Source organism: Bombina bombina, chromosome 1 (genome assembly GCF_027579735.1).
Source record: "Bombina bombina isolate aBomBom1 chromosome 1, aBomBom1.pri, whole genome shotgun sequence".
Taxonomy (NCBI): Eukaryota; Metazoa; Chordata; class Amphibia; order Anura; family Bombinatoridae; genus Bombina; species Bombina bombina.
This window is the reverse complement of record NC_069499.1, coordinates 858,697,965-858,721,722: the sequence shown is the minus strand read 5'-3', so window position 1 is coordinate 858,721,722 and position 23,758 is coordinate 858,697,965.

Sequence of the window (23,758 nt, the reverse complement as noted above, 5' to 3'; positions counted from 1 at the left end):
GAGACTCCCTTTGGAGCCTATGGAAGCTCGCTCTTGTGAACATAAGGCTTCCATGCATTACGAACATAAGGTTTACATTGGTACATATTGTTGAACAATTGTGCATTGATTTTTACTACTTAATTTTTACTAACAAGTTTTGTCCGGTAAAAGCGATATACATATCCTAATATACTAACATATTTACAGCAGCACTTAAGTTGTTTTTCATTCATATTGTGCCTGACTTGTAATACCAGTGCACATTTACGTGTGCTGGTATTACTGACTGGAGCATAAATTTTGCGCTCCACTCGTAATCTACGCCTGTATGTGCAAAAAAAAAAAAAACACATAGAAATTCCTACTTATAAGTACAAAATACATAGTGTAATTATTGTTTTTGCAGAAAAATAGGCTGAACATGGGAGTTCCAGGGGCATATATAAAATTGCCTGTCAAATCCCAGTGTAATTCTGTATAAATTTTCGCACTGCACATCTCATCGTTTTTTCTCGCCATTTAGAAGGTGGCAAGCTTTTCTCAAAAATTTGGGGCTAGATTACGAGGTGAGCGCTAACAATTACACGCAAGCGAAAAGAGGTTTATCATGGGTGTTTGCGCATGACGCATTTATCTCTCATGTTGCAAGTTAAAAGTAAATATGATCACATGAGCGCACTTGAAGTTAATGCACGTCGGGATAATACAACTTTAGAGCCCTGGTTAACTGTTTCGTGAAACAAAAAAGTGTCACAAAGCATATCAAAAATACATTGCAAAGTACACTTACAATCATAATAACACTATCTGATAAAAATTATTAAAACAAAGAAAACTACACAAAAAAAGGAATAAAGGCTCAAAGATAAGAGGTCTCAGGTGTTAGAGAAAAAGGCAGGCAAAGGGTCTTTAACATAAAGATACATACATATACATGTCTAATGATGTATATGTATGTGTGTGTATATATATATATATATATATATATATATATATACTGTATATATGTATATATATTTATATATATATATATATATATATATATATATATATATATATATATATATATATATATATGTACATATGTATTTTTAGACAAATATATATAAAAACATTAATACATATGTACAAACATATAGACATCTATATATATAGAAGTGCATTGGAGTCCTTTGCAGTTAAGTATATGAAAATATGTAAAAGCATATGTATGCAATAGTCATTTTTAATAAAGTCTTAAATTGTATATTTGCTGTAAATATTTCACATTCCAATGTTCTGCACATAGCAGATTATGTTCTATATATACAATTTGAGGCAGCTACCAGGGTGCAGGCAAATGTTCTCATAAAACTAGAAAAAGGCATGTACTCTCTGGATTTGTGCAAAATAAGTTCTTTAATGGAACATCAAACAGTTTTGGGGATCAATCACCCCTTCATCAGACCAAGTGAACAAATGAACAAACACAAGTGATTATAACAGGTGTAAACCCCACCCCTAATCAAAGAAGAACAGCCCCTATTGCAACAGGAAGTGACATAGAAATATACAAAACATCAAAATAAAGTTCTATGACAGATATTAGTGATCAAAATTATCATAGTGTGGTGCTGTGTACATACACAATATATACACACAGTGTTAACCTTAATAAAAATAAAATAAAAATTAAAATATGTAAACAATAGGATCCTAATGAGTGGGTCCTATCCATAGGTCCTCATTATAGTGCAAAAGGGAAGAGAGCTACTACAAGGACTAGTGCCAAAACTGTTATATAAACATATGTATCAAATCCTTAGATAAAAGAACCATATAATGAACATGCACTGCTGCAACCTAAACACATTCAAAACGCCAAACAATCAAGACGTGGGCGTGTCAAACTGCATCATGTCTTAGATACATCAATAAAATATCCAAAGTCTTAAATAGTAGCACACACACATTGTATGCTTTTGGAGTGACTAAGGTAAATTGCTTGTAGTTGAATGTGCTACTATTTAAAGGGACACTCAAGTCAAAATTAAACTTTCATTATTCAGATAGTGCATGCAATTTTAAACAACTTTCCAATTTACTTCCATTAAAAAGAAGTGCACAATCTTTTTATATTTAAACTTTTTGAGTCACCAGCTCCTATGAGCATGTGCAAGAATTTACAGAATAAGCGTATATGCATTTGTGATTGGCTGATGATACAGTGAGAGTGGAAATAGACATAACTTTTAAAATTGTCAGAAAAAACATAATTTATGCTTACCTGATAAATTCCTTTCTTCTGTAGTGTGATCAGTCCACGGGTCATCATTACTTCTGGGATATTACTCCTCCCCAACAGGAAGTGCAAGAGGATTCACCCAGCAGAGCTGCATATAGCTCCTCCCCCCTACGTCACTCCCAGTCATTCGACCAAGGACCAACGAGAAAGGAAAAGCCAAGGGTGAAGTGGTGACTGGAGTATAAATTAAAAAATATTTTCCTGCCTTAAAAACAGGGCGGGCCGTGGACTGATCACACTACAGAAGAAAGGAATTTATCAGGTAAGCATAAATTATGTTTTCTTCTGTTAAGTGTGATCAGTCCACGGGTCATCATTACTTCTGGGATACCAATACCAAAGCAAAAGTACACGGATGACGGGAGGGATAGGCAGGCTCTTTATACAGAAGGAACCACTGCCTGAAGAACCTTTCTCCCAAAAATAGCCTCCGATGAAGCAAAAGTGTCAAATTTGTAAAATTTGGAAAAAGTATGAAGCGAAGACCAAGTTGCAGCCTTGCAAATCTGTTCAACAGAGGCCTCATTCTTGAAGGCCCAAGTGGAAGCCACAGCTCTAGTAGAATGAGCTGTAATTCTTTCAGGAGGCTGCTGTCCAGCAGTCTCATAAGCTAAACGAATTATGCTACGAAGCCAAAAAGAAAGAGAGGTAGCGGAAGCTTTTTGACCTCTCCTCTGCCCAGAGTAAATGACAAACAGAGAAGACGTTTGTCGAAATTCCTTAGTTGCCTGTAAGTAAAATTTTAGAGCACGGACTACATCCAGGTTGTGCAGTAGACGTTCCTTCTTTGAAGAAGGATTTGGGCATAAAGAAGGAACAACAATCTCTTGATTGATATTCCTGTTAGTAACTACCTTAGGTAAGAACCCAGGTTTAGTACGCAGGACTACCTTATCCGAATGAAAAATCAAATAAGGAGAATCACAATGTAAGGCTGATAATTCAGAGACTCTTCGAGCCGAGGAAATAGCCATTAAAAATAGAACTTTCCAAGATAACAACTTTATATCAATGGAATGAAGGGGTTCAAACGGAACGCCCTGTAAAACATTAAGAACAAGGTTTAAACTCCATGGTGGAGCAACAGTTTTAAACACAGGCTTAATTCTGGCCAAAGCCTGACAAAAAGCCTGGACGTCAGGAACTTCTGACAGACGTTTGTGTAACAGAATGGACAGAGCTGAGATCTGTCCCTTTAATGAACTAGCAGATAAACCCTTTTCTAAACCTTCTTGTAGAAAAGACAATATCCTAGGAATCCTAACCTTACTCCAAGAGTAACCTTTGGATTCACACCAATATAGGTATTTACGCCATATCTTATGGTAAATCTTTCTGGTAACAGGTTTCCTAGCCTGTATTAAGGTATCAATAACTGACTCAGAAAATCCACGTCTTGATAAAATCAAGCGTTCAATTTCCAAGCAGTCAGCTTCAGAGAAATTAGATTTTGATGTTTGAAGGGACCCTGTATCAGAAGGTCCTGTTTCAGAGGTAGAGACCAAGGTGGACAGGATGACATGTCCACCAGGTCTGCATACCAAGTCCTGCGTGGCCAAGCAGGTGCTATTAGAATCACTGATGCTCTCTCTTGTTTGATTCTGGCAATCAATCGAGGAAGCAACGGGAAGGGTGGAAACACGTAAGCCATCCTGAAGTCCCAAGGTGCTGTCAGAGCATCTATCAGGACTGCTCCTGGATCCCTGGATCTGGACCCGTAACGAGGAAGCTTGGCGTTCTGTCGAGACGCCATGAGATCTATCTCTGGTTTGCCCCAACGTCGAAGTATTTGGGCAAAGACCTCCGGATGAAGTTCCCACTCCCCCGGATGAAAAGTCTGACGACTTAAGAAATCCGCCTCCCAGTTCTCCACTCCCGGGATGTGGATTGCTGACAGGTGGCAAGAGTGAGACTCTGCCCAGCAAATTATCTTTGATACTTCCATCATAGCTAGGGAGCTTCTTGTCCCTCCCTGATGGTTGATGTAAGCTACAGTCGTGATGTTGTCCGACTGAAACCTGATGAACCCCCGAGTTGTCAACTGGGGCCAAGCCAGGAGGGCATTGAGAACTGCTCTCAATTCCAGAATGTTTATTGGCAGGAGACTCTCCTCCTGACTCCATTGTCCCTGAGCCTTCAGAGAATTCCAGACGGCACCCCAACCTAGAAGGCTGGCGTCTGTTGTTACAATTGTCCAGTCTGGTCTGCTGAATGGCATCCCCCTGGACAGATGTGGCCGAGAAAGCCACCATAGAAGAGAATTTCTGGTCTCTTGATCCAGATTCAGAGAAGGGGATAAGTCTGAGTAATCCCCATTCCACTGACTTAGCATGCACAGTTGCAGTGGTCTGAGGTGTAAGCGTGCAAAGGGTACTATGTCCATTGCCGTTACCATTAAGCCGATTACCTCCATGCATTGAGCCACTGACGGGTGTTGAATGGAATGAAGGGTGCGGCAAGCACTTTGAAGTCTTGTTAGCCTGTCCTCTGTCAGGTAAATCTTCATTTCTACAGAATCTATAAGAGTCCCCAGGAAGGGAACTCTTGTGAGTGGAACGAGTGAACTTTTCTTTTCGTTCACCTTCCATCCATGTGACCTTAGAAATGCCAGCACTAACTCTGTATGAGACTTGGCAGTTTGAAAGCTTGAAGCTTGTATCAGAATGTCGTCTAGGTATGGAGCTACCGAGATTCCCCGCGGTCTTAGTACCGCCAGAAGAGCACCCAGAACCTTTGTGAAGATTCTTGGAGCTGTAGCCAATCCGAATGGAAGAGCCACAAACTGGTAATGCCTGTCTAGGAAGGCAAACCTTCGGTACCGATAATGATCTTTGTGAATCGGTATGTGAAGGTAAGCATCTTTTAAATCTACAGTGGTCATGTATTGACCCTCTTGGATCATAGGTAAAATTGTCCGAATAGTCTCCATCTTGAACGATGGAACTCTTAGGAATTTGTTTAGGATCTTTAAGTCCAGGATTGGTCTGAAAGTTCCCTCTTTTTTGGGAACCACAAACAGATTTGAGTAAAACCCCTGTCCCTGTTCCGATCGTGGAACTGGATGGATTACTCCCATTAACAAGAGCTCTTGTACGCAGCGTAGAAACGCCTCTTTCTTTGTCTGGATTGTTGACAATCTTGACAGATGAAATCTCTCTCTTGGAGGAGAGTATTTGAAGTCCAGAAGGTATCCCTGAGATATTATCTCTAGCGCCCAGGGATCCTGAACATCTCTTGCCCAAGCCTGGGCGAAGAGAGAAAGTCTGCCCCCCACTAGATCCGATCCCGGATCGGGGGCCCTCAATTCATGCTGTTTTAGGGGCAGCAGCAGGTTTCCTAGTCTGCTTGCCCTTGTTCCAGGACTGGTTAGGTTTCCAGCCTTGTCTGTAGCGAGCAACAGCTCCTTCCTGTTTTGGTGCAGAGGAAGTTGATGCTGCTCCTGCTTTGAAATTACGAAAGGAACGAAAATTAGACTGTCTAGTCTTGGCTTTGGCTTTGTCCTGAGGCAGGGCATGGCCTTTACCTCCTGTAATGTCAGCGATAATCTCTTTCAACCCGGGCCCGAATAAGGTCTGCCCTTTGAAAGGTATATTAAGCAATTTAGACTTAGAAGTAACATCAGCTGACCAGGATTTTAGCCACAGCGCCCTGCGTGCCTGAATGGCGAATCCTGAATTCTTCGCCGTAAGTTTAGTAAGATGTACTACGGCCTCCGAAATGAATGAATTAGATAGTTTAAGGACTCTAAGCCTGTCCGTAATGTCGTCCAGAGTAGCTGAACCAATGTTCTCTTCAGAGACTCAATCCAGAATGCCGCTGCAGCCGTGATCGGCGCAATGCATGCAAGGGGTTGCAATATAAAACCTTGTTGAACAAACATTTTCTTAAGGTAACCCTCTAACTTTTTATCCATTGGATCTGAAAAAGCACAGCTATCCTCCACCGGGATAGTGGTACGCTTAGCTAAGGTAGAAACTGCTCCCTCCACCTTAGGGACCGTTTGCCATAAGTCCCTTGTGGTGGCGTCTATTGGAAACATTTTTCTAAATATCGGAGGGGGTGAGAACGGCACACCGGGTCTATCCCACTCCTTAGTAACAATTTCAGTAAGTCTCTTAGGTATAGGAAAAACCTCAGTACTCGTCGGTACCGCAAAATATTTATCCAACCTACACATTTTCTCTGGTATTGCAACTGTGTTACAATCATTCAGAGCCGCTAACACCTCCCCTAGTAATACACAGAGGTTTTCCAGTTTAAATTTAAAATTTGAAATATCTGAATCCAGTCTGTTTGGATCAGAACCGTCACCCACAGAATGAAGTTCTCCGTCCTCATGTTCTGCCATCTGTGACGCAGTGTCTGACATGGCCCTAATATTATCAGCGCACTCTGTTCTCACCCCAGAGTGATCACGCTTACCTCTTAGTTCTGGTAATTTAGCCAAAACCTCAGTCATAACAGTAGCCATATCCTGTAATGTGATTTGTAATGGCCGCCCAGATGTACTCGGCGCTACAATATCACGCACCTCCCTCTGAGCGGGAGATGTAGGTACTGACACGTGAGGCGAGTTAGTCGGCATAACTCTCCCCTCGTTGTTTGGTGAAATTTGTTCAATTTGTACAGATTGACTTTTATTTAAAGTAGCATCAATACAGTTAGTACATAAATTTCTATTGGGCTCCACTTTGGCATTGCAACAAATGACACAGGTATCATCCTCTGAATCAGACATGTTTAACACACTAGCAAATAAACTTGCAACTTGGAAATACAATTCAATTAGAATAATATTAAAACGTACTGTGCCTTTAAGAAGCACAGAAGATCTATGACAGTTGAAAATTAATAAATTGAAACAGTTATAGCCTCAATCCTTGTAAACAACACAACTTTAGCAAAGGTTTAATCCCATTAGCAAAGATAACAAATTCTGAAAGCAGGAAACAAATTACAGAATAAACGTTTTTTATCTCAGTCAAACTATAATTCTCACAGCTCTGCTGAGAGAAATTACCTCCCTCAAAATAAGTTTTGAAGACCCCTGAGCTCTGTAGAGATGAACCGGATCATGCAGGCAATACAATGAGTTGCTGACTGAAATATTTGATGCATAGTAAAAGCGCCAAAAAACGGCCCCTCCCCCTCACACACAGCAGTGAGGGAGAACAGAAACTGTCAGAAAAACAGATTAAGCAACTGCCAAGTGGAAAAATAGTGCCCAAACATTTATTCACACAGTACCTCAGCAAATGAAAACGATTTTACATTCCAGCAAAAACGTTAAACATAATCTCTAGTTATTAAACAGCTTTATGTATTTCTTACAGTGTAATTCTAGTGAAGTACCATTCCCCAGAATACTGAAGTGTAAAGTATACATACATGACATTATATCGGTATGGCAGGATTTTCTCATCAATTCCATTGTCAGAAAATAAAAACTGCTACATACCTCTATGCAGATTCATCTGCCCGCTGTCCCCTGATCTGAAGTTTACCTCACTCCTCAGATGGCCGAGAACAGCAATATGATCTTAACTACTCCGGCTAAAATCATAGCAAAACTCTGGTAGATTCTTCTTCAAACTCTGCCAGAGAGGTAATAACACACTCCGGTGCTATTTTAAAATAACAAACTTTTGATTGAAGATATAAAACTAAGTATAATCACCATAGTCCTCTCACACATCCTATCTAGTCGTTGGGTGCAAGAGAATGACTGGGAGTGACGTAGGGGGGAGGAGCTATATGCAGCTCTGCTGGGTGAATCCTCTTGCACTTCCTGTTGGGGAGGAGTAATATCCCAGAAGTAATGATGACCCGTGGACTGATCACACTTAACAGAAGAAAAATCTACTATTAATTTCAAGTTCAGACTAAGTGCTATTGCATTGTCTTGTTATCTTGCATTTGTTGATTATGCAAATCTACTGTGTTGACTGGTCCTTTAAGACTTTGGATATTTTATTAATGTATCTAAGACATGATGCAGTTTCACACGCCACGTCTTGATTGTTTGGCGTTTTAAATGTGTTTAGGTTGCAGCAGTGCATGTTTATTATATGGTTCTTTTATCTAAGGATTTGATACCTATCGGCTAGATTACGAGTTTTGCGTTAAGGTAAAAAAAGCAGCGTTATCAGGTCCTAACGCTGCTTTTTTACGCCCGCTAGTATTACGAGTTTTATTTGGGGGGTTGGTTGTGTGGATGGTGGGTTTTACTGTTGGGGGGGTTGTTTGTATTTCTTTTTCAGGTAAAAGAGCTGATTTCTTTGGGGCAATGCCCCGCAAAAGGCCCTTTTAAGGGCTATTGATAATTTAGTTTAGGCTAGGGGTTTTTTTATTTGAGGGGGGGGGGCTTTTTTTTTTTGATGGGGCTCTTAGATTAGGTGTAATTAGTTTAAATATCTTGTAATTTGTTTTTTATTTTCTGTAATTTAGTGGGGGGTTTTTGTAATTTAGGTAATTGTATTTAATTTAGTTAATTTATTTAATTGTTGTGTAGTGTTAGGTGTTAGTGTAACTTAGGTTAGGTTTTATTTTACAGGTAAATTTGTATTTATTTTAACTAGGTAGTTATTAAATAGTTAATAACTATTAACTAACAATTCTACCTAGTTAAAATAAATACAAACTTGCCTGTAAAATAAAAATAAACCCTAAGCTAGATACAATGTAACTATTAGTTATATTGTAGCTAGCTTAGGGTTTATTTTATAGGTAAGTATTTAGTTTTAAATAGGAATAATTTAGGTAATGATAGGAATTTTATTTAGATTTATTTTAATTATATTTAAGTTAGGGGTGTTAGGGTTAAACTTAGGTTTAGGGGTTCATAAAATTAAAATAGTGGCAGCGACATTGGGGATGGCAGATTAGGGGTTAATAAATGTAGGTTGGTGGCGGTGATGTTAGGGACAGCAGATTAGGGGTTAATAAACATAAAATGTGTTTCCCCATAGGAATCAATGGGGCTGCGTTACTGAGCTTTACGCTGCTTTTTTGCAGGTGTTAGACTTTTTCTCAGCCGGCTCTCCCCATTGATGTCTATAGGGAAATCATGCACAAGCACGTATAACTAGCTCACCACTCACTTAAGCAGCGCTGGTATTGGAGTGCAGTGTGGAGCTCAATTTTGCTCTACACTCACTTCTTGCCTGTTAACGCCGGGTTGATAAAAACCCATAATACCAGCGCTGCAGGTAAGTGAGCGGTGAGAATAAACTGCAAGTTAGCACCGCATCCCTGTTATCGCAAAACTTGTAATCTAGCCATATGTTTATATAACAGTTTTGGCACTAGTTCTTGTAGTAGCTCTCCCCCCTTTTGCACTATAATGAGTACCTATGGATAGAACCCACTTATTAGGATCCTATTGTTTACATATTTTTTTATTTTATTTTTATTATGGTAAACACTGTGTGTATACATTGTATATGTACACAGCCCTACACTATGATAATTTTTGATCACTGAAAACAGTCATAGAACTTTATTTTGATGTTTTGTATATTTCTATGTCACTTCCTGTTGCAATAGGGGCTGTTCTTCTTTGATTAGGGGTGGGGTTTACACCTGTTATAATCATTTGTGTTTGTTCATTTGTTCACTTGGTCTGATGAAGGGGTGATTGATCCCCAAAACATTACCTGTTTGATGTGCCATTAAAGCACTTATTTTGCACAAATCCAGAGAGTGCATGCCTTTTTCTAGTTATATATAATATATATATATATATATAATACGAGCACAACCTGCTTACTGCTTAAGCCGAAGCATTAACAAAAAAGAAGGTGTATTGTATTGGGTACTTTTAAAGTGCAGCTAATCACCCGTAAGGGTCTCAAGGCGCTGCTCATTTTATCGACCTTGGAAGGATGAAAGGCTGAGTGGACCTCGCCGGGGATCGAACCTGCAACCCTTGGGTTGCTACAGAGCTCAGCCACAGTGCATTAGCATGCTGAGCTATCTGTCTGGTTTGGTATATATATCAAACTGTTAGATGGCTAAAAACAGAGTTGCCAACCTCAATAGTTGCTAATTCTAACAGATAAGCAACAACGACTAGACAGACAACTAGATTATGAGTCTTGCGTTAGGGTTAAAAAGCAGCGTTGAGAGGTCCCAACGCTGCTTTTTAACGCCCGCTGGTATTACGAGTCTTGAAATGACAGGCTTACCGCTCACTTTTTTGGCCAGACTTGGAAATACCGCAAATCCAATTAGGTCAATTGCGTATCCTATATTTTCAATGGGACTTGCATAGCACCGGTATTACGAGTCTTCCAAAAAGTGAGCGGTACAGCCTCTCCTGTCAAGACTGATACCACATTTTAAAGTCAGTAGTTAAGAGTTTTACACTACAATGCTGTAGCATAAAACTCTTAACTAAAGTGCTAAAAAGTACACTAACACCCATAAACTACCTATTAACCCCTAAACCGAGGCCCCCCACATAGCAAACAATAAAATAAATATTTTAACCCCTAATCTGCCGAACCGGACATCACTGCCACTATAATAAATATATTAACCCCTAAACCGCTGCACTCCTGCATCGCAAACACTAGTTAAATATTATTAACCCCTAATCTGCCGGCTCTAACATCACCGACACATCTACATTTATTATTCCCTAAACCTAAGTCTAACCCTAAACCTAACACCCCCTAACTTAAATATAATTTAAATAAATCTAAATAAAATTACTACAATTCACTAAATTATTCATATTTAAAACGAAATACTTACCGATAAATTAAACCCTAAGATAGCTACAATATAACTAATAGTTACATTGTAGCTATCTTAGGGTTTATTTTTAATTTTACAGGCAACTTTGTATTTATTTTAACTAGGTAGAATAGTTCTTAAATAGTTATTAACTATTTATTAGCTACCTAGTTAAAATAAAGACACATTTACCTGTAAAATAAAACCTAACCTAAGTTACAATTACACCTAACACTACACTAAAATTAAATAAATTAAATAAATTAAATACAATTAATTACAATTAATGAAAATTATCTAAAGTACGAACCCCCCCCACTAAATTACAGAAAATAATAAAATAATTACAAGATTTTTAAACTAATTACACCTAATCTAATCCCCCTAACAAAATAAAAAAGCCCCCCAAAATAAAAAAAAGCCCTACCCTACACTAAATAACAAATAGCCCTTAAAAGGGCCTTTTGCGGGGCATTGCCCCAAAGTAATCATCTCTTTTACCTGTAAAAAAAAAAGTACAAATACCCCCCAACAACCAACCCTACTCTAAAACCCAACCAAACCCCCCTTAAAAAAACCTAACACTAACCCCTTGAAGATCACCCTACCTTGAGAGGTCTTCACCCAACCGGGCAGAAGTCCTCAGCAAATCCGACAGAAGTGGTCCTCCAGACGGGCAGAAGTCTTCATCCAACTGGGCAGAAGTGGACCTCCAGACAGGCAGAAGTCTTCATCCAGACGGCATCTTCTATCTTCATCCATCCGGCGCGGAGCGGGTCCATCTTCAAGACATCCGAGGCAGAGTGCCTCCCGGATGTCAGGATTATACAACGGTCCTCAAGCTGGGTGATACCATTTGACAAAGGTGTCTGTGGACACCGAAATGTCATGGGACTATGCTTTTAACTTTTTTTCAATAAAAGTTATTTTTTAACTTAATCCAGTGAGTGCTGTCTTTGCTCTGGACTATATATATATATATATATATATATATATATATATATATATATATATATATATATATATATATATATATATATATATATATAAAGCCCTGTTCATTCAAATACCTTGTCATATACCATATACCTTTTAACCCTTATAAGAAAAGTTTTATTATTATTTTTATGAATCATTTTTATTATAAAGTGTATAAATATAACATGTTATTTTAATGTATTAATATACAGGGCTAGTGGAGCTCTAAATTATCATGCACACGCAAATGGGCAAATTTGCTCATTTGCGGGCATGTAATAATTAATAATCCATTACAAGTGACTTGTTATTGCTACTGCAAGCTCGCGGTAGCAATTAACACTTATAAAAGTAAGTGGAGATCAGATCTCTGGTTAATTTTATAAATATGCCCTGAATGCCCCAAATATACAGTCTACTGTATTTTATTAAAAAATAAAGACAGAAGCATCTTTATTTTTTAATAAAATAAATGCACTAGGCAGTATTTTGTGGCTTAAGTTGGTGGGTGTGGGGTGTTAGAAAAAAAAAAAACGGCACTTTAAAGTGACTTTACATTGCAGTCTATGGGAACTGTGTGTTCCCAGTACATATATAGGTATATGCTTATACATTTATGTCTTAATATGAGTAAATGCCATCTCTGGAGCCTATGGAATCACACTCTTGTGAGCACAATGCTTCCCAGCAATTCGTTCACAATCCTGACAACTTGTAATACCAGTGCACATTTGTGTGCACTAGTATGACACAGTGGAGTGCAAATATTGCTTTCATGAAAGCGATATTTATTGCTGCACTTGTAATCTGGCCCATACAAGTGATACATAACCAGCCATTACAAGTGGCTGGCTATTGCTACCACAAGCTCTCAGTAGCAATTAGCGCTCAGAAAATTAACCAGAGGTCAGACCTCTGGTAAATTTTCAAAATAACCCCCAATTGCCCCAAAAATAAAGAATATATTTGTTTTTAAAAAAGCAGTTATGAGGGTGTGGGTGTTAGAAAAAAACAACGCATTGAATAATGCCTTTACATAGTGGTCTATGGGAACTGTGTGTTCCAGGTAAATATATATGTATATGAATATATACATATATATTTATGTGTTAATATGTGTATATACATATATATTTATGTGTTACTATGTGTATATACATATATATTTATGTGTTAATATGTGTATATACATATATATTTATGTGTTACTATGTGTATATACATATATATTTATGTGTTAATATGTGTATATACATATATATTTATGTGTTACTATGTGTATATACATATATATTTATGTGTTAATATGTGTATATACATATATATTTATGTGTTAATATGTGTATATACATATATATTTATGTGTTAATATGTGTATATACATATGTATTTATGTGTTAATATGTGTATATACATATATATTTATGTGTTAATATGTGTATATACATATATATTTATGTGTTAATATGTGTATATATATATATATTTATGTGTTAATATGTGTATATACATATATATTTATGTGTTAATATGTGTATATGCATATATATTTATGTGTTAATATGTGTATATATATATATATTTATGTGTTAATATGTGTATATACATATATATTTATGTGTTAATATGTGTATATACATATATATTTATGTGTTAATATGTGTATATACATATATATTTATGTGTTAATATGTGTATATACATATATATTTATGTGTTAATATGTGTATATACATATATATTTATGTGTTAATATGTGTATATACATATATATTTATGTGTTAATATGTGTATATACATATATATTTATGTGTTAATATGTGTATATACATATGTATTTATGTGTTAATATGTGTATATACATATATATTTATGTGTTAATATGTGTATATACATATATATTTATGTGTTAATATGTGTATATACATATATATTTATGTGTTAATATGTGTATATACATATATTTTATGTGTTAATATGTGTATATACATATATATTTATGTGTTAATATGTGTATATACACATATTAACAGATAAATATATATGTATAAATAAATATATATATATTAATGGTATTACTAAGTGGCGCGCAAATATTGCTTTTGTGCTTTTCGCTCCATTTATAATATAGCCCAATGTTGTTATGTTGAGTTTGATGCACATTTTTTTTTTTTTTAAATCTTTAACACAATGGGGCCGAATTATCAAGCTCTGAACGGAGCTTGATGCCCCTGTTTCTGCGTGAGCCTTCAGACTCGCCAGAAACAGCAGTTAGGAAGCAGCGGTTTAAAGACCGCTGCTCCATAACTTATCTGCCTGCTCTGAGGCTGTGGACATTAATCAGCCCGATCCTATACGATCAGGCTGATTGACACCCCCCCGTATGATGTCAGCAATTATTGATGCGCAGTGGACATAATATGCTACATTGTATAATGTCCGCTCTGCCCCAATGACTTTAGTCTAGATTGCGCTTGGCGCTTTGCGTTTACTTTCAACTTACAATATACCCTAAATATGTCTAAAATGGCATGCTCTATCTAATTTATGAAAGAAAAATGTTGGCTTTCATATCCCTTTAACATTATTTATTGTTTAATGACTTTATCCTATGTCATCCAATAACATGTTTTCTGCAAGGTTTTTGTAACATCTGCAAATCTACAGCCATTGGTTCTTCCTTGCTATATACTGAAGAAAAACATTGGTTTAAAATGTTTTGCCTTCTGTTGATCCTCACTAGCTAAAATCATGTTTTCAGAACGTCAAGGGCCAACATTGTTGTTCTTACATTTTTGGTATTTATGTAATTAAAAAATATTTTTGGATTTGGTTTGCTTTCTTGAGATTTGCACAGAAGCATTGCGTTCACGAGAGTGAGCTTCCATACGGCTAGATTTAGAGTTCGGCGGTAAAAGGGCTGTTAACGCTCCGCGGGTTTTTTTCTGGCCGCACCATAAATTTAACTCTGGTATCGAGAGTTTAATCAAATGCTGCGTTAGGCTCCAAAAAAGGAGCGTAGAGCATATTTAGCGCAAATGCAACTCTCGATACCAGAGTTGCTTACGGACGCGGCCGGCCTCAAAAACGTGCTCGTGCACGATTCTCCCATAGGAAACAATGGGGCTGTTTGAGCTGAAAAAAAACCTAACACCTGCAAAAAAGCAGCGTTCAGCTCCTAACGCAGCCCCATTGTTTCCTATGGGGAAACACTTCCTACGTCTGCACCTAACACTCTAACATGTACCCCGAGTCTAAACACCCCTAGCCTTACACTTATTAACCCCTAATCTGCCGCCCCCGCTATCGCTGACCCCTGCATTACACTTTTAACCCCTAATCTGCCGCTCCGTAAACCGCCGCCACCTACGTTATCCCTATGTACCCCTAATCTGCTGCCCTAACATCGCCGACCCCTATGTTATATTTATTAACCCCTAATCTGCCCCCCACAACGTCGCCGACACCTACCTACACTTATTAACCCCTAATCTGCCGAGCGGACCTGAGCGCTACTATAATAAAGTTATTAACCCCTAATCCGCCTCACTAACCCTATCATAAATAGTATTAACCCCTAATCTGCCCTCCCTAACATCGCCGACACCTACCTTCAATTATTAACCCCTAATCTGCCGACCGGAGCTCACCGCTATTCTAATAAATGTATTAACCCCTAAAGCTAATTCTAACCCTAACACTAACACCCCCCTAAGTTAAATATAATTTTTATCTAACGAAATAAATTAACTCTTATTAAATAAATGATTCCTATTTAAAGCTAAATACTTACCTGTAAAATAAATCCTAATATAGCTACAATATAAATTACATTTATATTATAGCTATTTTAGGATTAATATTTATTTTACAGGTAACTTTGTATTTATTTTAACCAGGTACAATAGCTATTAAATAGTTAAGAACTATTTAATAGTTACCTAGTTAAAATAATTACAAATTTACCTGTAAAATAAATCCTAACCTAAGTTATAATTAAACCTAACACTACCCTATCAATAAAATAATTAAATAAACTACCTACAATTACCTACAATTAACCTAACACTACACTATCAATAAATTAATTAAACACAATTGCTACAAATAAATACAATTAAATAAACTATCTAAAGTACAAAAAATAAAAAAGAACTAAGTTACAGAAAATAAAAAAATATTTACAAACATAAGAAAAATATTACAACAATTTTAAACTAATTACACCTACTCTAAGCCCCCTAATAAAATAACAAAGACCCCCAAAATAAAAAATTCCCTACCCTATTCTAAAATACAAAAATTACAAGCTCTTTTACCTTACCAGCCCTGAACAGGGCCCTTTGCGGGGCATGCCCCAAGAATTTCAGCTCTTTTGCCTGTAAAAAAAAACATACACTACCCCCCCCCCCCAACATTACAACCCACCACCCACATACCCCTAATCTAACCCAAACCCCCCTTAAATAAACCTAACACTAAGCCCCTGATGATCTTCCTACCTTGTCTTCACCATGCCAGGTTCACCGATCCGTCCTGGCTCCAAGATCTTCATCCAACCCAAGCGGGGGTTGGCGATCCATAATCCGGTGCTCCAAAGTCTTCCTCCTATCCGGCAAGAAGAGGACATCCGGACCGGCAAACATCTTCTCCAAGCGGCATCTTCTATGTTCTTCCATCCGATGACGACCGGCTCCATCTTGAAGACCTCCAGCGCGGATCCATCCTCTTCTTCCGACGACTAGACGACGAATGACGGTTCCTTTAAGGGACGTCATCCAAGATGGCGTCCCTCGAATTCCGATTGGCTGATAGGATTCTATCAGCCAATCGGAATTAAGGTAGGAATTTTCTGATTGGCTGATGGAATCAGCCAATCAGAATCAAGTTCAATCCGATTGGCTGATCCAATCAGCCAATCAGATTGAGCTCGCATTGTATTGGCTGATCGGAACAGCCAATAGAATGCGAGCTCAATCTGATTGGCTGATTGGATCAGCCAATCGGATTGAACTTGATTCTGATTGGCTGATTCCATCAGCCAATCAGAAAATTCCTACCTTAATTCCGATTGGCTGATAGAATCCTATCAGCCAATCGGAATTCGAGGGACGCCATCTTGGATGACGTCCCTTAAAGGAACCGTCATTCGTCGTCTAGTCGTCGGAAGAAGAGGATGGATCCGCGCTGGAGGTCTTCAAGATGGAGCCGGTCGTCATCGGATGGAAGAACATAGAAGATGCCGCTTGGAGAAGATGTTTGCCGGTCCGGATGTCCTCTTCTTGCCGGATAGGAGGAAGACTTTGGAGCCCCGGATTATGGATCGCCAACCCCCGCTTGGGTTGGATGAAGATCTTGGAGCCAGGACGGATCGGTGAACCTGGCATGGTGAAGACAAGGTAGGAAGATCATCAGGGGCTTAGTGTTAGGTTTATTTAAGGGGGGTTTGGGTTAGATTAGGGGTATGTGGGTGGTGGGTTGTAATGTTGGGGGGGGGGTATTGTATGTTTTTTTTTACAGGCAAAAGAGCTGAACTTCTTGGGGCATGCCCCGCAAAGGGCCCTGTTCAGGGCTGGTAAGGTAAAAGAGCTTGTAACTTTTTAAATTTAGAATAGGGTAGGGAATTTTTTATTTTGGGGGTCTTTGTTATTTTATTAGGGGGCTTAGAGTAGGTGTAATTAGTTTAAAATTGTTGTAATATTTTTCTTATGTTTGTAAATATTTTTTTATTTTCTGTAACTTAGTTCTTTTTTATTTTTTGTACTTTAGATAGTTTATTTAATTGTATTTATTTGTAGCAATTGTGTTTAATTAATTTATTGATAGGGTAGTGTTAGGTTTAATTATATCTGAGGTTAGGATTTATTTTACAGGTAAATTTGTAATTATTTTAACTAGGTAACTATTAAATAGTTCTTAACTATTTAATAGCTATTGTACCTGGTTAAAATAAATACAAAGTTACCTGTAAAATAAATATTAATCCTAAAATAGCTATAATATAAATGTAATTTATATTGTAGCTATATTAGGATTTATTTTACAGGTAAGTATTTAGCTTTAAATAGGAATCATTTATTTAATAAGAGTTAATTTATTTCGTTAGATAAAAATTATATTTAACTTAGGGGGGTGTTAGTGTTAGGGTTAGACTTAGCTTTAGGGGTTAATACATTTATTAGAATAGCGGTGAGCTCCGGTCAGCAGATTAGGGGTTAATAATTGAAGTTAGGTGTCGGCGATGTTAGGGAGGGCAGATTAGGGGTTAATACTATTTATGATAGGGTTAGTGAGGCGGATTAGGGGTTAATAACTTTATTATAGTAGCGCTCAGGTCCGCTCGGCAGATTAGGGGTTAATAAGTGTAGGTAGGTGTCGGCGACGTTGTGGGGGGCAGATTAGGGGTTAATAAATATAACATAGGGGTCGGCGATGTTAGGGGCAGAAGATTAGGGGTACATAGGGATAACGTAGGTGGCGGCGCTTTGCGGTCGGAAGATTAGGGGTTAATTATTTTAAGTAGCTTGCGGCGACGTTGTGGGGGGCAGGTTAGGGGTTAATAAATATAATATAGGGGTCGGCGATGTTAGGGGTAGCAGATTAGGGGTACATAGGGATAACGTAGGTGGCGGCGATTTGCGGTCGGAAGATTAGGGGTTAATTATTTTAAGTAGCTTGCGGCGACGTTGTGGGGGGCAAGTTAGGGGTTAATAAATATAATATAGGGGTCGGCGGGGTTAGGGGCAGCAGATTAGGGGTACATAAGTATAACGTAGGTGGCGGTCGGCAGATTAGGGGTTAAAAAATTTAATCGAGTGGCGGCGATGTGGGGGGACCTCGGTTTAGGGGTACATAGGTAGTTTATGGGTGTTAGTGTACTTTAGGGTACAGTAGTTAAGAGCTTTATAAACCGGCGTTAGCCAGAAAGCTCTTAACTCCTGCTTTTTTCAGGCGGCTGGAATCTTGTCGTTAGAGCTCTAACGCTCACTTCAGAAACGACTCTAAATACCAGCGTTAGAAAGATCCCATTGAAAAGATAGGCTACGCAAATGGCGTAGGGGGATCTGCGGTATGGAAAAGTCGCGGCTGTAAAGTGAGCGTTAGACCCTTTAATCACTGACTCCAAATACCAGCGGGCGGCCAAAACCAGCGTTAGGAGCCTCTAACGCTGGTTTTGACGGCTACCGCCGAACTCTAAATCTAGGCCATAGGCTCCAAAGGCAAAACCTAGCGCAGCGATGGGCAGCAATTTTAAATACATATGTATATGGATATATACATACAGTATATATTTATGTGTTAATATGTGTATATATACACATAGTAACACATAAATATATATGTATATGAATATATACATACAGTATATATTTATGTGTTATGTGTATATACACATAGTAACACATAAATATATATGTATATGAATATATACATACAGTATATTTTTATGTGTTACTATGTGTATATACACATAGTAACACATAATATATATGTATATGAATATATGCATACACTATATATTTATGTGTTACTATGTGTATATACACATAGTAACACATAATATATATGTATATGAATATATACATACAGTATATATTTATGTGTTACTATGTGTATATACACATAGTGACACATAATATATATGTATATGAATATATACATACAGTATATATTTATGTGTTACTATGTGTATATACACATAGTGACACATAATATATATGTATATGAATATATACATACAGTATATATTTATGTGTTACTATGTGCATATACACATAGTGACACATAATATATATGTATATGAATATATACATACAGTATATATTTATGTGTTACTATGTGCATATACACATAGTGACACATAATATATATGTATATGAATATATACATACAGTATATATTTATGTGTTACTATGTGCATATACACATAGTGACACATAATATATATGTATATGAATATATACATACAGTATATATTTATGTGTTACTATGTGCATATACACATAGTGACACATAATATATATGTATATGAATATATACATACAGTATATATTTATGTGTTACTATGTGCATATACACATAGTGACACATAATATATATGTATATGAATATATACATACAGTATATATTTATGTGTTACTATGTGCATATACACATAGTGACACATAATATATATGTATATGAATATATACATACAGTATATATTTATGTGTTACTATGTGCATATACACATAGTGACACATAATATATATGTATATGAATATATACATACAGTATATATTTATGTGTTACTATGTGCATATACACATAGTGACACATAATATATATGTATATGAATATATACATACAGTATATATTTATGTGTTACTATGTGCATATACACATAGTAACACATAATATATATGTATATGAATATATACATACAGTATATATTTATGTGTTACTATGTGCATATACACATAGTAACACATAAATATATATGTATATATTCATATGCATACATATTTACAGGGAACATACAGTTCCCTTAGATCTCTATGTTAAGGCATTTTTCAGTGCTGTTTTTTTTTTCTAACACCACTCAGCAGTCTATTTTAGCCCTTTATAACAGTTTTTTTGCAGTTACTTTATTAAAAAAATAAATATGCTACTATTTTTAATTGTTAATACATATTACTATATTAAATTTGGGGCCAACTGGGAGACTTTTAGAAAATTAACCAGAGATCTGATCTCTGGTTAATTTTCTGAGCTCTTGTTGCTACCGCAAGCTAATGGTAGCAATAACCAGCCACTTGTAATGACTGGTTATTTATCTTGCGCCCGCAAACAGGCAAATTTGCCTGTTTGCAGACGCTCAATAAATTTGCACTCCATTTGTAATCTAGCCCTAAATCTTTAATAAGTTACATTTTATTTAATTTTTTTGATGAGATAATTTTGTTACTAAAAAGAAAAAAGATAAGTTAAATTTGACTGGAAACAAATATAGGGAAATATATTTGCATATATACTCTAAGATTTAAAGGGACAGTTCACCCAAAAAAATTCTCCCCTTTAAATTGCTCCCAATGACTCATTTTACCTGCTGGAGTGTTTTAAATTGTTTACAAGTAGCTCCTTTACCCATAATTTGCCATTTGAAATACCTGATTTAGCTTGTGGTATCCCAACATATACTGAAAGTTTCTATACTGGAGTATGTTCTATTGAATAGCCTAAGTAAACACAGCTAGCAGAAGAGATTACACTCTCAGTGGGGGGCATAATAGTTAAGTAATAACATTTTCCATTGTTCTCTCTAAGTATTAAGCTTTGGTGTTCTAGACAAATATAAGATAAGGAAGCAAGTCTGTGTATCTAAAAGTGATAACATAATGAGATCTGATATTACCTGAAGCTCAGCCCATTGTAATAGGTTGTGGTTTAAAAGCACAAAACCAGCTACTTCATATACACAAATCAACCCAAAAATGCAATTTCTCATACATTTTATACTCTGCAACTGGTATAACAAGTCTATGAAAATACATTCATATAAAAACAATTTTACAGTGTACTGTCCCTTTAAGATCATAGAATACAATTGAGAAAGTGTTTCTAAAAAAAGTATACTTGCTCCCTAAGGGGGATAGAACACTTAATTCAGAATTACACAAACATTTTTTGTTATCCAATGGCTATAGAAACGCTGGTGCAGATGTTTCTTGATCAAGGTATTTTAACTTATCTGAAAACTTTTCTTTATATATGTGTGGGACGTTGCTTTTCTGGACCAATTTCAAGTCAATTTCTAAGCCACCTGTTTATAAGTTTGTTCTCTAAAGAAGATTCAAAGCAATTAGAAACAAGGAAATGAAAATGAATGACCTTGTTCGTATTTGGAACAAAGAGACCCAGCAAACATTATGCAGTGAGGCTTGACCTCCTGTGACCTCTGAAAATGCAAAATCATTCTCAGCCTATATACGGAATTCACTTCAGTATTTTGCTTTGTTCAAATTCCTTTTTAGTTTTATATTAAACATACCAAAAATGCACATTTCACTAGGTGTTTAGGCATGTTGATGAAAAAAACAAGTAAATTATAAATGCAGAAGTGTGACCATGGGAATAATACTTTGAATTACTGATTTTTGCATTAACATATTTTAGTTTTTAGTTGAAAATACATACATATTATTTATCATTGCTATTAAATAACAATTCTTTGTTTAGTTATTAAGAGATAAATATATTCTGCATTGCATTTAATAAAAACTAATTGCACTAAAAAATACATTTATATTTTTGTATTATATATTGAATTTAAAAATATATTATATTTTCTCTCTGATATTTACTGCACATTTACACTAAACTGTAATGTTAAAATATACTTTTATATTTTTCTAATATTTTTAACAAGCATGTATTAGAATTATGGGTGGTTTCAGACTAAATATTTTTTTAATTATTTTTTTTCAAATAATTTAAATTACAATTAATTTGTCAGGCTTTTTTTTTTTTTTAAATTCCAGACTGTTTAGTATTTGAATTTTACTTTTTATGCATTGTGGTGGGTTCCTAAACATATTTGTTGGTCTTTGTTCTGCTCCTCAGTAATGATCTCCATTTTCACATTGTTTGGGCTTCATTTAGTATAATAGGTTTAGCTGCCTAACAAAGACAAAGGGAAAAACCTTTCAATAAAAGGGAATAAGGGCAGCTGATGCCACAGACTGTTAAGGAAGGTGGGAGTTTTACAACTAACAAAGGAGACTTTTTCCAAAACGATGATATAGTAAGATGATGTAATGCGGAGCAAGACAATGTTTTGCTCTGCTTTGAAACTTCATTTAATATAAGAAACAATAGACCCCTATCAGTTTTTATATGATTTTACTCATATTTTCATAAAACAGATCACTAACTCTTTAATGTATTTTTATGAGACTCAGCTAATGTGTTGTTATTGTATAGGACTTTTTAGAGGCACAGACTTTAGTTTATTAGTTTATTAAAATTGTAATAAAAATATGCATTTTTCACACTTTTTGATGTAGATTTCTCATGTTATAATATATGCATAACATAACAGTACAGACTGAAACTGATGGGTCTTCAGAAAAAAAAAAGTTCTGGTTTCTTACTGAAAAATGACCTACAAAAGGGCTTAAAGGGACACTGAACCCAAATGTTTTCTTTCATGATTTAGATAGATCATGCAATTTTAAGCAACTTTCTAATTTACTCCTATTATTAATTTTTCTTTGTTCTCTTGCTATCTGTATTTGAAAAAGAAGGCATCTAAGTTTTTTGGTTCAGACCTCTGGACAGCACTTTTTATTGGTGGATGCATTTATCGACCAATCAGCAAGGACAACCCAGGTTTTTCACCAAAAATGGGCCGGCATCTAAACTGACGGCTAGATTTAGAGTTGGGCGGTAGCCATCAAAACCAGCGTTAGAGGCTCCTAACGCTGGTTTTTACCACCCTCTGGTATTTGGAGTCAGTCAGGAAAGGGTCTAACGCTCAATTTGCAGCCGCGACTTTTCCATACCGTAGATCCCCCTACGCCATTTGCGTATCCTATCTTTTCAATGGGATCTTTCTAACGTCGGTATTTAGAGTCTTGGCTGAAGTGAGCGTTAGAAATCTAACAACAAAACTCCAGCCGCAGAAAAAAGTCAGTAGTTAAGAGCTTTTTGGGCTAACGCAGGTATATAAAGCTCTTAACTACTGTGCTCTAAAGTACACTAACACCCATAAACTACCTATGCACCCCTAAACCG